This window comes from Neomonachus schauinslandi, chromosome 9, assembly GCF_002201575.2.
Source record: "Neomonachus schauinslandi chromosome 9, ASM220157v2, whole genome shotgun sequence".
NCBI classification, from domain to species: Eukaryota; Metazoa; Chordata; class Mammalia; order Carnivora; family Phocidae; genus Neomonachus; species Neomonachus schauinslandi.
The window spans coordinates 117182804-117197995 of record NC_058411.1 but is presented as its reverse complement, the minus strand read 5'-3'; the positions used below and the strand labels follow the sequence as shown (position 1 = coordinate 117197995).

General features: G+C 36.6%; 1 protein-coding gene and 1 non-coding gene across 2 annotated transcripts in view; one reads left to right on the top strand and one right to left on the bottom strand.

The window, feature by feature from the left end:
- The window catches only part of GABRG3 (gamma-aminobutyric acid type A receptor subunit gamma3), a 756122-nt gene that overhangs the window by 224746 nt on the left and 516184 nt on the right, over positions 1 to 15192 (top strand). The window lies entirely within an intron of this gene.
- LOC123325812 lies at positions 13485 to 13551 on the bottom strand. Its single transcript, XR_006540658.1, has one exon. It is a non-coding gene; the product is annotated as a small nucleolar RNA SNORD29 (small nucleolar RNA).

The following is a 15192-nucleotide window of genomic DNA, read 5'->3' as shown; positions in this document are numbered from 1 at the left end:
CAGTTTATAAGTACTTACTGAGCATCTACTTTGTGCAAGCAGGCTCTGGCCCCTGGTTATGCAGCAGTAAACCAGACCCACAGATGGGCTTTCCAGGTTTTTCTCCTGCCTGTTGGGTCAGGTTAGGTTTTCAGGTGAGCAGGAACTTCTGGAATACAGGTGGGATGGGAAATATAGTTGTTAGGAATAAGACCTGGGTTATAAAAACCCATATGGAAAAGAGTGTGGTTAGTTTTGGGGTTAATTACACAAGAAAAGAGAGATAAGAAGAAGACAAAATAGGGTGCCTGGGTGGCTCAGTTGGTTAAGCGACTGCCTTCAGCTCAGGTCATGATCCTGGAGTCCCGGGATCGAGTCCCACATCGGGCTCCCTGCTCAGAGGGGAGTCTGCTTCTCCCTCTGACCCTCCCCCCTCTCATGCTCTATCTCATTCTCTCTCTCAAATAAATAAATAAAATCTTTAAAAAAAAAAAAAGAAGACAAAATACATTTAAAACCATGGGTTAGACACTGAAGCGAGGTGCATAGCAGCAGAAAAACAGCTCCCACCATCACAGCGGATTTCGCATTCCTATAATTTTGTGCTGAACACATATTAATCTGAACCTAACAGATCTTATGCCCAGGAGTCCATGAGGAAATCATTTTGTTAAAGGCTTTTTATTTCCCCATATTCCATGCTCTCTTTAATGTGATTTTTAAAATTTTACTTTCAAATTATACCTATAAATCCTATTTAAATTTGCTTTATATTAAGCATTTTGTCTAATTATGGCAGTAATAAAAAGGAATTACACTACTCATACCTATTTCCATAAGAATTTTGAGTGTAATGTTATTTTATCCTAGCCATGCACCTGTGTGAGTTTTTTTTAAATAATGTGCCAGAGGTTTAATAACAAGAAAATAACATTCTTGTCAGATATGGATAAAAAAGGGAAAATAGAAACCATGTCACTTGGGGAATACTTCCTTAGTTGAAAATACTACACTGCTAATTTTTTATGTAGAAATACCATCTGAATATTAAATTATTCTGATAGTGGCCTTTTATTCCTCTCTGGTTTAAAGACATCATCCTTATAATTTACATCTCCCTCTTCCACACACATTGCCCACCTTTCCCACCAAAATTATTTACTTCCTTTACAGGTCATTTTAGTATTTCATGAAGTCATGTGACATTTTCTCCAAACTTCTCACATTGCTTATGCACCTACCAAGGATTTAAAAAAATTATTTCTTCTACTCCTCTCTGTTCTCCTCCTCTCCTATCCCCTTCTCACTCCTCCTTCTTCTGCTTCTTCTTTCCTTTAAAATTTATGTTAATCAATGGAATTTAATTTTCATAACTTAAAGAAAAAAAATAATACTAAAAGATTTTAAAAAGAAAAATAGAGCTGCTTCATGCTCTATCCTGCCTGACTTGAGTCCACTTTCCATTCTCTACATTGTTATTTATCTTCCCATTCCTAAAATATGTTTATATGAAAATTTCTGGATTAGTCATTGTAAGACAGTACATAATAGTGCCTACCAGAAATGACTAGAATTTAGTTTTCTACTAACTGCCCTCCCCAGTGTATTCTCCACCCCCATTCTCCCCAAACAATTACAAAACAAAATTTGATTAAATATATATTCCCTGCTTACAATGTTATAATCATGTGATTACTGAACTCTGCAGAATGTCCTAGTGTGATTTGCTTAATTTTGGCGGGGGAGGGAAATAGAAATTCCGTTTGTTCAGGAGGTAACTACTTCCTTTAAAAAACATAGTGTCATATCCTAACATCTTAGTGTTTTATCAGTAATTCTGATTGAATCATAAAATCCTCTCTAGGTTTGAGTTCTTCAACAGCCACCTTTGGCCATCTTTCTCAAGATTGCTCTCCCTTCATCTGCTCATGGACCTGCCCACTGGCTGTGGACCTGGAGTTTCCCTACACCATAATCCTAGGAAGCCCCTTCTTCTTTTTCTTGTGTCTAGACCAGTCCTTCCCAGTCTTAGGCATTCTCTTCCCTTATTTTGGTGGAACACATTCTCCAAGAACTTCCTGAAGAATGTTTCATGGAAGAAAACTTTTTAGAAACCTTGAATACCTGAAAGTTTCTTTACCTTCACTCTCCTAGGTTGGAAATAATTCCCCCTCAGAGTTGTGCAAGCATTAATCTATTGCTGGCTAGATTCTGTTATTGCATGTGGATAGGTTCTATCTCATCCTTATTTATGCTCATTTGATTGTGACTACTTTTTGCCTCAACTCCTTTACTCCTTGCCACAATCAAAAAGTTTCCTTCCCTCTTCAAATTTTGGAATTTTATGATGATGTGTTTAAATACAAGTATTATCTGATTTTTTCCTTTCATTATGCCAGGCACTAGGCAAATCTTAACTACCTGGAAGGTCAAGCCTTTAGATAATAAAAATTTGTCTCCTATTATTCCTTTTTTTAAATATACCCACTGTAGTTTTAAAGTATTAAGCATAATGCTAGTCTAACATGCTTCTACACATAAGTTTACAGACAATTGTATCTTAATGAAAGAAGATAGAACTCAAAAGACAAGTTATACGCTGTTCTTAATATGCTTCTATACATATGTTTGCAAACACTTCTATCTTAATGAAAGAATATGTTACTTGAAAAACACATTGTATGCAGTAGAGTTTCATTGAGTCAGTAACAGGTTATACTCTAAAGTGCTTCCACACATACATTTAGAAATACTTATAATGAGTAAAGATGTTACATGAAGGAAGTTCTATACACAGTGTATTGCAATGAGTTGAGCATCTGGTTATTCCCATATAATTCTACATGTATGTTTACATTTTAATGAGAGAAAATGTTACTTGAAAAAAGGTTTATACACAGTACAGTTTCCATGAGTTAAACATGTGTCTATTCCCATATGGTTCTACCCATATGTTTACAAACACTTATAATAAAAAATAAAGATGTTACTTGAAAGATGCATTATACACAAAGTAGTTTTAATGAGTTAAGCATAATGCTACTCCTATATGCTTCTACACAAGAGTTTACATACCCTATCTTAATGAATGCAAATGTCATTTGAAACACGTATTATACAAAGTGTAGTTTCAGTGAGTTAAACATAGGGCTATTCGCATATGCTTCTATACATAAGTTTACATACACTTCTATCTTAATGAAGAAGATGTTATTTGAAGAACGTAATGTATACATTGTAGTTCTAGTGAGTTAAGACGACTGCTATATCCATTTGCTTCTACACAGAACTTTACAAACACTTTTTTAAAGTTTTTATTTAAATTCCAGCTAGTTAACATACAGTGTAAAATTATTTCAAGTGTACAGTATAGTGGCTCAATACTTTTATACAACACCCAGTGATCATCATAACAAATGAACTCCTTAATCCCCATCACCCAATTAACCTATCCTCCCAGCCACCTCCATTCTGGTAAGCATCAGTTTATTCTCTATAGTTAAGAGTCTGTTTCTTGGTTCGTCTCTCTCTCTTTTTCACCTTTGCTCATTTATTTTGTTTCTTAAATTCCACATATGAGTGAAATCATATGGTATCTGTCTTTCTCTGACAGATTTATTTCACTTATCATAATACTCTCTAGTTCCATCCATGTCATTGCAAATGGCAAGACTTCGTTCTTTCTTTTATGGCTAAGTAATATTCGTGTGTGTGTGTGTGTGTGTGTGTGTGTGTACATATATAACACTTCTTTATCAGTTCATCAGCCAATGGGCATGTGAGCTGTTTCCATAATTTGGCTATTGTAGGTAATGCTGCTATAAACATCTGGGTACATGTATCCCTTTAAAATAGTATTTTAATATTCTTTGGGTAAATACCTAGTAGTGCAATTGCTGGATCAGAGAGTAGTTTTATTTTTAACTTTTTGAGGAAACTCCATACCATTTTCCACAGTGGCTGCAATGGTTTGCATTCCCAACACTGCAAGAGGATTTCCCTTTCTCCACATCCTCACCAATACCTGTTCTTTCTTCTGTTGTCCATTGTAGCCCATTCTGACAGGTATGAGGTGATCTTGCATTGTAGTTTTTATTTTCATTTCCCTGATGATCAGTGATACTGAGCTTCTTTCATGTGTCTGTTGGCCATCTGTATGTCTTCTTTTGAAAAGTGTCTATTCATGTCTTCTGCTCATTTTTAAATTGGAATATATGTTTTTTGGGTGTTGAGTCATATAATGTCTTTATATAATTTTGATAACCTTTTATGCCATTTGCAAATATCTTCTCCCATTCCATTGGTTGCCTTTTAGTTTTGTTGATTGTTTCCTTCACTGTGTAGAAGCTTTTTGTCTTGATGTAGTCCCAACAGTTTATTTTTGCCTTTGTTTCCCTTGCCTCAGGGGACATACCTAGAAAGAAGTTGCTATGGCCGATGTCAAAGAAGTTACTTTATGTTCTTTTCTAGGATTTTTAATGATTTCAGGTCTCACAATTAGGTCTTTAATCATATTTGTGTATATGATGTAAGAAAATGGTCCAGTTTCATTCTTTTTGCATGGTGCTGTCCAGTTTTTCCAACACTATTTATTGAAAAGACTGTCTTTTTTCCCATCGGATATTCTTTCCTGCTTTACTGAAGATTAATTGATGATATAATTGTGGGTTCATTTCTGGGTTTTCTATTCTGTCCTATTGATCTATGTGTCTATTTTTTTTGCCAGTACCATACTACATACTATAGTTTTTTAAAATAACTTGAAGCCTGGAATTGTGATACCTCCAGGTTTGCTTTGATTTTTTAAGATTGCTTTGGAGATTTGGGGTATTTTGTGGTTCCATACAAATTTTAGGATTGTTTGTTCTAGCTCCGTGAAAAATGCTGCTGATATTTGGATAGGGATTGCATTAAATATGTAGATTGCTTTGGGTAGTATACACATTTTAACAATATTTGTTCTTCTAATCCCTGAGCATGGAATGTCTTTCCATTTCTTTGTGTCCTCTTCAATTTCTTTCATCAGTGTTTTATAGTTTTCAGAATACAGGTCTTTCACCTCTTTGTTAGGTTTATTCTTAGGTATCTTATTGTTTTGAATGCAATTGTAAATGCATTTGATTCCTTAATTTTTCTTTCCACTGTTTCATTATTGGTATCCAGAAACACAAGAGATTTCTGTACATTTATTTTGTATCCTACCACTTTACTGAATTTGTGCATCAGTTCTAGAAGTTTTTTAGCAGAATCTTTCTGGTTTTCTATATATATAGTATCATGTCATCTACAAATATTGAAAGTTTAACTTCTTCCTTGCCAATTTGGATGCTTTTTATTTCTTTTTGTTGTCTGATTTCTATGGCTAGGACTTCCAGTACTATGTTAAATAAAAGTGGAGAGAGTGGACATCCCTGTTTGCTCCTGACCGTAGAGGAAAAGCTCTCAGTTTTTCTCCATTGAAGATGATATTAGCTGTGGGTATTTCACATATGGTCTTTATTATGTTGAGGTATGTTCCCTCTAAACCTACTTTGTTGAAGGTTTCTATCATAATGATTTTTCTGCATCTATTGAAATGATCATATATTTCTTATCCTTTCTTTTATTAATGTGATGTATTACATTGAGGGATTTGTGAATACTGAGCCACCTTTGCAACCCAGGAATAAATCCCACTTGATCATGGTGAATGATTCTAGTAGTTTATTGAGAATTTTTGCATCTCCTTTCAGCAGGGGGTATTGGCCAGTAGTTTTCTTTTGTTGTGGAGCCTTCATCTGGTTTTGGTATCAGGGTAATGCTGGCATCATAGAATGAACTTTGAAGTTTTCCTTCCCTTTCTAGGCTTTTGGAATAATTTGAGTAGAATAGGTATCAGTTGTTCTTTAAATGTTTAGTAGAATTCACCTGTGATGCCATCTGGTCTTGGACTTTTTTTGTTTGGAGTTTTTTTTATTATTGATTAAATTTCTTTGCTAATTAACCATCTGTGCAAATTTTCTATTTCTTATTGTTTCAGTTTTGTGAGTTTATATGCTTCTAGGAATTTATCCATTTCTTCCAAGTTGTCCAATGTTTTGGCATATAGTTTTTCATAATATTCTCTAAGAATTGTTTGTATTTTGGTGGTGTTGGTTGTTATTTCTCTTCTTTCATTTGTGATTTTATTTATTTGAGTCTTTTTTCTTTTTGATAAGTCTGGCTAAAGGTTTATCAACTTTTTAAATTTTTTCAAAGAACCAGCTCTTGGTTTCATAGATCAGTTTTATTGTGTTTTTTTTTTTAATTTTCTATATCTTTTATTTCTGCTATAATCTTTATTATTTCCTTCCCCCTGCTGGCTTTAGGCTTCATTTGTTGTTCTTTTTCCAGCTCCTTTAGGTCTTTAGGTATAAAGTCAAGTTGTTTATTTGAGGGTTTTTTTTTTTTCTTTTTGCTTGGTGAAGTAGGCCTGTATTGCTATCCTTGCCTCTTAGGATGGTTTTTGCTGCTTCCCAAAGGTTTTGGACTATTGTGTTTTCATTTTCATTTGTTTCCATGTACTTTTTGATTTATTCTTTGATTTCATGGTTGGTACACTCATTGTTTAGTAGCATGTTGTTTAACCTCCATATATTTGTGGTCTTTCCAGACTTCTTCTTCTTGTTGACTTCAGTTTCATAACATTCAGAAAGATGTGTGGTATGACTTCGATGTTGAGGCTTGTTTTGTGGCCTAATATGTGATCTGTTCTGGAGACTTCCATGTGCACTTGAAAAGAATGTGTATTCTGCTGTTTTAGGATGAAATTTTCTGAATATATCTGTTACGTCCACCTGGTCCAAAGTGTCCTTCAAAGCCATTGTTTCCTTGATGTTCTGTTTAGATGATCTGTCCGTTGATGTATGTGGAGTGTTAAAGTCCCATAATATTACTGTGTTATTATCAATTCATTCCTTTATGTTTGTTATCAACTGTTTTATATATTTGGGTGCTCCCGTGTTGGATGCATAACTATTTACAATTGTTATGTCTTCTTGTTGGATTGTCCCTTTTGTGATTATATAGTGCCTTTCTTTGTCTCTTCTTATAGTCTGTGTTTTAAAATCTATTTCCTCTGATAGAAGTATTGCTACTCTGGCTTTCTTTTGACTCTGGCTTTTCTTTTCTTTTGCATGATAAATGTTTCTTCATGGCCTCACTTTAAATCTGCATGTGTCTTTAAGTCTAAGATGAGCTTCTTGTAGGCAGCATATAGATGGGTTTTTTTTTTTTTTTTAACCATTCTGAAACCCTTTATCTTTTGATTGGAGCATTTAGTTCATTTACATTGAAAGTAATTATTGATAGATATGTATTTATTGCCATTTTATTACTTGTTTTACTTTCTGGAGATTTTTTCCGATGATTTCTTGTTTTTGTCTCTTTTGGTCTCTCCTTTGCACTCAGAGAGTCCCCTCTGATATTTCTTGCAGGGCTGGTTTAGTGGTCCTTTAGTTTTTGCTTGTCTGGGAAACTCTTTATCTCTCCTATTCTGAATAATACCTTGCTGGATCAAGTATTCTTCCTATTTAGCACTTCAAATATATCATGCCACCCTCTTCTGGATTGCTACATTTCTGTTGAGAAATGTCCAACTAGCCTTATGTTTTCCCTTGTAAGTTAAGGACTTCTTTTTTCTTGCTGTTTTTAAGATGTTTTCTTTATTAATGTATTTTGCAAATTTAATTGCAGTATGTCTTGGTATTGGCCTGTTTTTTATTTTGATGGGAGTTCTTTGTGTCCCCTGGATCTGGATGTCTGTTTCCTTCCCCAGATTAGAGAAGTTTGGAGCTATTATTTCTTCAAATAAATTTTCTGCCCCCTTTTCTCTCTCTTCTTCTTCTGGGACTCTTATAATATGAATGTTATGTTTGATGGAGTCACTGAGTTTACTAAGTCTATTCTCGTGTTCTATAATTCTTTTGTTCAGCTTCATTACTTTCCATTAGGTTGTCTTCTAGATCACTAATTCATTCCTCTACTTCTTCCAGCCTGGTGTTCATTGCATCAAGCACATTTCTAATTTCATTTATTGCACTCTTCATCTTTTATTGATTCCTTAACTCTTTTATCTCTGTGGTAAGGATCTCACTGATGTCCTCTATTCATTTCTCAAGCCCAGTATCCTTATGACTGTTGCTTGAAGTTCTCCACCAGACATGTTACTCTTATACATTTCACTTTGATCTGACCATGCCCTTATCTTGTTCTTTCATTTGGGATAAATTCCTCCATCTTGGCATTTTTTCTAAGTCTCTGCCTTCTCTGTGTTAGAAAAGCCGGTTATGTCTCCTGCTCTTGAAAGTAATGGCTTCATGAATAAGAGGTCCTCTAGTACCCCAGGCCTGGTGCTTCAAGGAGAGTCTCCAGTGTGTGCTGCATGAGCTCTGTTGTTTTGTTTTGGCTGCTCTATCCTTCAAGCCAGTCATCTGCTGAGGCTCTGCTTGCATGCTCTAGTCAGTGTTTGGTCTGTGGCCTGAATGTGGTGAGTTTTAACTAGGTGTGCTCTGGTCTGCTTGTGAAATGAGACTTGTCACCACCTCTACCATAACTGAGGCCCTACAGAACTCTCTGGTTGGGAGAAGCAGTATGGGCAGGGGTTTGTGCCATTCTTCTGGGGGAGGGGTCTGCTGTGCTGGGACTGAGGCAAGCATGACTGAGAAGGGCAGTCCTACCAGAGCACAAAGGTAGGGCTTAGTGTATGCAAGTGAGGCAGCCAGTGTGTGGGCTGTGCTGCTTCCCACAGGTGGCTCTGCATTTATACTGAAGGGCAGCAGAGGGAAATAGCACTGGCCAACTCCTATGTTCCCTAAGAGTGTCTCCATGAAAGCTGCCTCTCAGGAATGCACTCTAAGAAGAGTGAATAATCTCCCCACTGTGGGCCCGAGGTTCTCTTCAGACTGCTGTTTCCAGGCTGTCTGCCCCTAGGTTGTTTACCTGCCTTCTTTCTGGGAGTAAGGCAGTGCCCTCCAGGCTATAGCCCAGCCAACCTTGCTGACGTTTGAAACTCCAGACTTTAAGCTTTGCTCATTGCATGAAGTCATGAAATTTAACACCTCTCATTTTCCAAGCCAATGGCTTTGGGGAAACATTCTCCTTGTGTATTACCTTGTCTGTTCCTCTCTCTCTCTCCCTTCTCCATGACCACGGCTCCCCCACCTCCACAGCATGAGCAATTAGTTTCTCCCTGAAACCACATTTCTTCACTTCTTACTTTCTTTGATGTGGCCTCTTCTCTTTCTTCAGTTGTAGAGTTTGTTCTGTCAGTCTTTAGGTCTATTTCTGGGATATTTAGGATGATTAGATAGTTATCTAGTTGTGTTTATGGGAAGAGGCAAGCCTACAGTCCTCCTATTCCACCACCATCTTTCTCTGAAAACTTTGTTACATTATTTCTTTAATAAATTCTTTCTTCTATGGTATTATCTTCCTCTCATAATTATATTATAACCATTCTGTACTGTATACATTTTTCTTATTGCACTAGTTTTTAGGAAACTTTTACCAATTTACCCACCAACTATCTACTAATTAAAAAAAAAAACAACTCCAAAGCACTTTCTTGTCCTTGGAATATTCTTATTTTATGGCATCCTGCTATTATTTTGATGACTTAATAATGTCTCTTCTCTCTCTGAGGACATTAATCATAATTAATTTGAAATTTTCTTCTGGTCCCACATTGCTTCTGATACCTCTGGTATCATTTCTTTCTATTTGTTTTGGAGTACATTTTTTCATAATAAAGCATTTCCTCACTGATGTCTTATTAATATTTAGAAATGAAGTACTTATGGATGATTGGAAGCTCTCTGTAGGTCTCACATTAGAGTGAAAACTGGGAATTTAGAGCAAGTGCTGCTTGTTAGTATTTCTAGGTTTTATTACTTTGGCTTATTAATTTCACAAGGATTTTTTTTAATACATTGCTTGGGAAGTTGCAAGCCTGTGGAAAAAATGCTGAAAGCCAAACAAGACAATGACCTGGTGTGCTCACTTTTTATTTCTGTGTCACTGAATCTTGGATTTTTGATTCAGCCTCCAAAGATCAGGGAACTCCATGTTCTACTGGAATGGGGAAAGACAATCACCAACTCTGTGTTTGGTTTATGGAGTTTTAACTCCCTCTTCTATTTCTGACCCACTGCTAGTTCTTGTCCTGAGATACCCAGAACCTCTAACTCTTGAGATGCTTCAGGGTTCTCCTTATCAAGAACTGTGACAGTCTGAGATATTACCTCATTTGTAAGTTAACAAGTTGGCCTACTACAGTTTCATAGATTCTGGCAGAAGAGAGATGACTGGTTCAGAGACAAAGGACTTTATTATTCAGGTCACAGCAAGCATCATAAGTTCCATGTTTGCCTCTGTTCCTCTTGCCACCCAAGTTCCATGGGATAAGTGTGAAATAGTTTGTGTCATAGCTGAGGACCCCTGAAGTTAGAAAACCCCAACATTTTTAGTGTCTGCACATCTTTTAATGATGTATTTGATGCAGTTTCTTAATTTTAAAGAAATTCAATTTATCAATTTGTTCTTTTATGCTTAATATTTTAATGTCCTATTTAAGAGATATTTGCCTATCTCAAAGTCATGAACATATTTTTAAAATTTATTTTCTTCTTAAAATTTGAATATTTTAACATTCACATTTAGGTCTATAATCTACCTCAACTTAATTTTTGTCTATGACATGAGGTAAGAGTCAAGGTTAATTTCCCTCCCTCATTATGATATCCAGTTGTTCCATGACCATATATTGGAAACTCTCTTAAAGAATGCATAGAATCCTAAAGACTGGGAGCATGTTTCAGTATTTAATATGTTATTACTTTTATGAACTATAGAATGTGAGACCAGATATGGCTGCCATTATTGTGTATTATTTGTATATCTGTGATTGGACTATTCAAAGGAAACAAAGAAACAAAAGATCTGTTTTTAAGGAGGTTGTAAACAAATGGATAGAAATAAACTTTATACATATACTATAATTTATATAAATGAAGGAAAAAGTTATGCAATAAAATGGATAACATGTTTTTCTAAGACCTCTTTACTGTTACTGCAGTACTGCAGTTGTCACATTTGTTCCAAAATATCTGTCCATGCCTAAGGAAAATTAGGGAGCCTGGAAAAATTGTATATTTTGATATATTAAGGAATTTCCTAGGAGAGAACTCAATCCAAGAAAAGGAGCATCAGGAAAGGCAAATTGGATTCATAAACAAAGCTTTGGTTAACAGATGTGAGAGATAATTCTGAGTATGGTATCTGACACTCCCTTTCTCCTGCAGTACCTGAAGAGATGTGGGGGGGAAGTTAAAGCTATTTCGCTGAAACCATTGTAGGATATCAGGGCCCTTGCAGCCCTAATTTATCATTTCTTAAACCTGGGTCTACACAAAAGGGTGAAGTTAATTCTTCCTCATTTTGCTACTAATCACTGTGCAGCTTTGGTCCTCTGAGAAGCTACAGGGCAAGTGAGCTAAATGGAATTGTAATGGCACCTTTTGGACATGGCAGGTGCCAGATCAGATGGCAGCACCCAGCAACAAAGGAAATCATATACAATGGATAAAGCATGCCAAATGTACCTAGTGTTTTCTAGACCACAATTAGAGGAGAGAAAATGAGCATTACATTTTGATGGTTCAGAGAGCAGACTGGGCTTGTTCTTTCTCCCTTCTTTCCACCTTCTGGAGAAGCAGACTCCCCCTGAGCATGGAGCTTAATGTGAGGCTCGATCCCAGGACCCCAGGATCATGAGCTGAAGGCAAATACTTAACTGACTGAGCCACCCAGGTGCCCCATTATTTATTTATTTTTAAAGCTAGATTGATTGACTGATTGATTGATTTTAGAGAGAAAGAGTGAGCATGAGTGGAGAGAGGGGCAGAAGGAGAGGGAGAAAATCCAAGCAGACTCCCCGATGAGTGCAGAGCCCAACTTGGGACTCAATCTCATGACTCTAAGATCATGACCCTGAGATGATGACTTGAGCCGAAACCAAGAGTTGGATGCTGAACCAACTGAGCCACCCAAGTGCCCCTGGGATTTTTCCTTAGACATGTGAAACATCTCTTTGAGGCTCTAAGGTAGAGATTATGAGCAGGAGAAGGGTTGGCAGGAGGAAGAATAAGGGTCTAGTTAGCAGCTGGGATAGAGGACCAGCAGAAAACTATTTTGAACATATAAAGGCAACATTATTATTGGGTTTTAAAATATTTAAATTATCTTACCTATTTGATTCTCTTAACCCAAGAAATTGCAGCCAGTTTTCCTAAAATGGAAAAGAAAGAATCACATGGAGGTTAAGATATTTTCCTACTATTTTAGTAGTCAGTCCTGGTCTAGTGGAGCCCGGGTCTATGGACATCATTCTCTAACTCTTGCCTCTTACTCTCTGCAACCTCACTGTCCCCATACAATTTCTCACCCTAAATTTCTCTCAACAATCCTGACCCATCAACCTATCAAGACCACTCCCAGGCAAATTCTGCTGAAAAATGCAGCTCTTACTATGCTTCTACTCTACTCAACACATGCAGACTCCCCACTGGCTCCTAGATTACATGAGTGCCTCAGCCTGGCAGCCACATGCCCTTCTCTCTCACTTCTCTCTTATTCTCTAGTTCAACCAATTTCCCAAACATCTCAAGTTTTCCCAAAGCTTTTGTAAACTCCCATTACAATCTCTTCCAGTGCAAACATTGCTCTCTATGATGCACTATATAGGTTTCCATCTCTTAGTCCCTTCATGAGTGAACATTCTGTGGTAGGAGGGGTATCCAGAGCCTCTTGGCATCTTCCCTGCAGGAGCTGGGGGAGTGCTCTGTGTAGAGGGCCAACTCCACCATTGATAGGCCCAGACTCATTGTCACTCAGAAGAATCTTCTAAGTAGTGGACTCTGATCCAATTCAGTTAGTGGAGGGTTTGGAAAAAGGAAGCATCAGAGGGAACCATATCCATGTTCCCAAGTAAATTTTATTGCCACTGAACATAGAAGAAATGAGAATGTTTGACATTAATATTCCAAAAATAATTTTCCACTTTTCTTTTGAAAATTTTAAATTTAAAGAAAAGCTGAAGGAATAGTACAATAGATGCCTGTTTACCCTTGACCTAGATTAACTGGGGTTTTTTTTTGAAGGCTAAAAATTTTTATTTATAAAGAAATAATTGTATGTTAATTTGAACATCTAGATTGTACAAAAAAGTAGCTTGAAAATTCCCTTTCGATATCTTTAAAGAGCTGGATTCCATTATGTATACCTTGCTCTCTCTTCAGGACCTCTTAACCTCAGACTGGAGTTGAGAAGAAATATTGCTTAGGTTCCCTCAAATCATTCTTGGGCTCCAGACAGTGTGCTGGACCTCTGAGCAAATAAGCAGGTTACTAGTAACAGTACTCAGGGAAAGACAAAGCTGTGGGTAATGAAAGTTCCTTTCACATGGCATCCCTCCACTATTGTAAACTTCGGTTTCTCAGTTGTTCACATGTTTTCATTGTATAAGTCATAGTGAGCTAGTTTGATTCATTGTAGAATGACCTAGATTGTTAACTTTTTCTCTCTGTAAACACACACACACACACACACTCTTTCTCTCTCTTTTTTGCTAATATGTTGAAAATAAGTTGCAGACATCACAACATGTCACCTCTGAATATTTTGGATGCCCCACCTATGAATGAAAGCACTCCCCTCATAATACCACTAAAATAAAGTTATCATTTGGTATCTAATCTACAGTCAAAAATTTTCCAGTTGCATTTGAAATGTCTTCCATAGCTGTGTTATTTTGATCCAAGAATCAAGGTTCACACTTGACACTTACTAATTATGTCTCTTCAGTCACTTCTGAACTAGATTGGCGCCCTCCTTTTTCATCTGTTGTGTTTGTCATGGCATTTACTTTTGTGAGGATTCCAGGTTGGTTATGTACTAAATGGTAGAACGTCCCACATTCTGGAATACCTGATTGTTTCATCATGATTAGATTTACAATGAACATTTTTTGGCAGTAATATCTCATTGGTGAAATAATTTTGATTAACCATTAAATACATTTTCTGCTATACATTTCTATATTACATTTTCTGCTATTGTGAAAGGGAGTTTTCATCATAATGGGCATGCATTCCTTAGCTTCCAACAAAATTAACAAGTGATATTAACACATGTGGATCTCCTTCTCTAAATGGAAAGTGATATCTCTCACATTAGATCCATGTTGCTTTTGAAGTGTTTAGAAATTCAGCTCCATAAGCAGATCAGTAATCAGTCTTGGATCAGAATTTTCTTCATATTGTTCTTTTAAATATTCTCCAAGAGATCCAAGATGGCAGATATGCTTCTAAGTATTTTTACTTGCAACCTTTGAAAAAAATAGAATCCAAAACTTGACATAACAGAAATTAATGGTAGTTGAGATAAGTCATTAGGAGCTATTTAGTTTCTTGTCCTAGATCGTTTTCTTTCCCTTTTGTTTTGTCTGATATGGGGCAGATGGATTGGGGCTTCTTATTAGAGTACCATAGAAGTGATGATGCATTTATCTACAACCAGACTCAGTGTTGGGAGACACCCACATGATCATGTAATACAGTGTTCCGACTCACTGCACCAACTCCCTGCAGAGAACTGGTCCCCACTCACCATGGTGACATCCATTACCAGAGACATCCATTGAAATTTTTGAGTTAAAATTTCCCCCTATTTTCATATATAAATATAAGTTCTAGTTCTAGTAAGCCTTTATCTACCTTAAAACCCTTCAAATATTTGTAGACAGCTCTATGTTCTCAGAAGAATTTTCTTCTCTGGTTTAAATATCCTAAGCTTGTCCTCTGTCCCCTGGGTGTTTCCTCTAAATGTGCACTTTCTGCCTGCTTTCTTTCTAAAATGTGTATTCCAGTCCTTTCTCCCTCCCTCCATCTCTCATTTCCTTCCTCAGACAATAATTTGGTTCCACCATGTACAAACCAGGCATGGGAACACCAAGGTGACTGCTTTTCCTCAGGGAGCTCACAAATCACAAAAGTGCAAGGAAAGAATCCAAGAAACCAACAGCATTCACAGCAGTGAGTCAGCACCATGACTGGGATTGGGGCTCCTGACAAGACAGACACACCTTTTAGAAGGATGTCTGATGGAAAATGCATTCAGATATCTATATATGAAATAAAG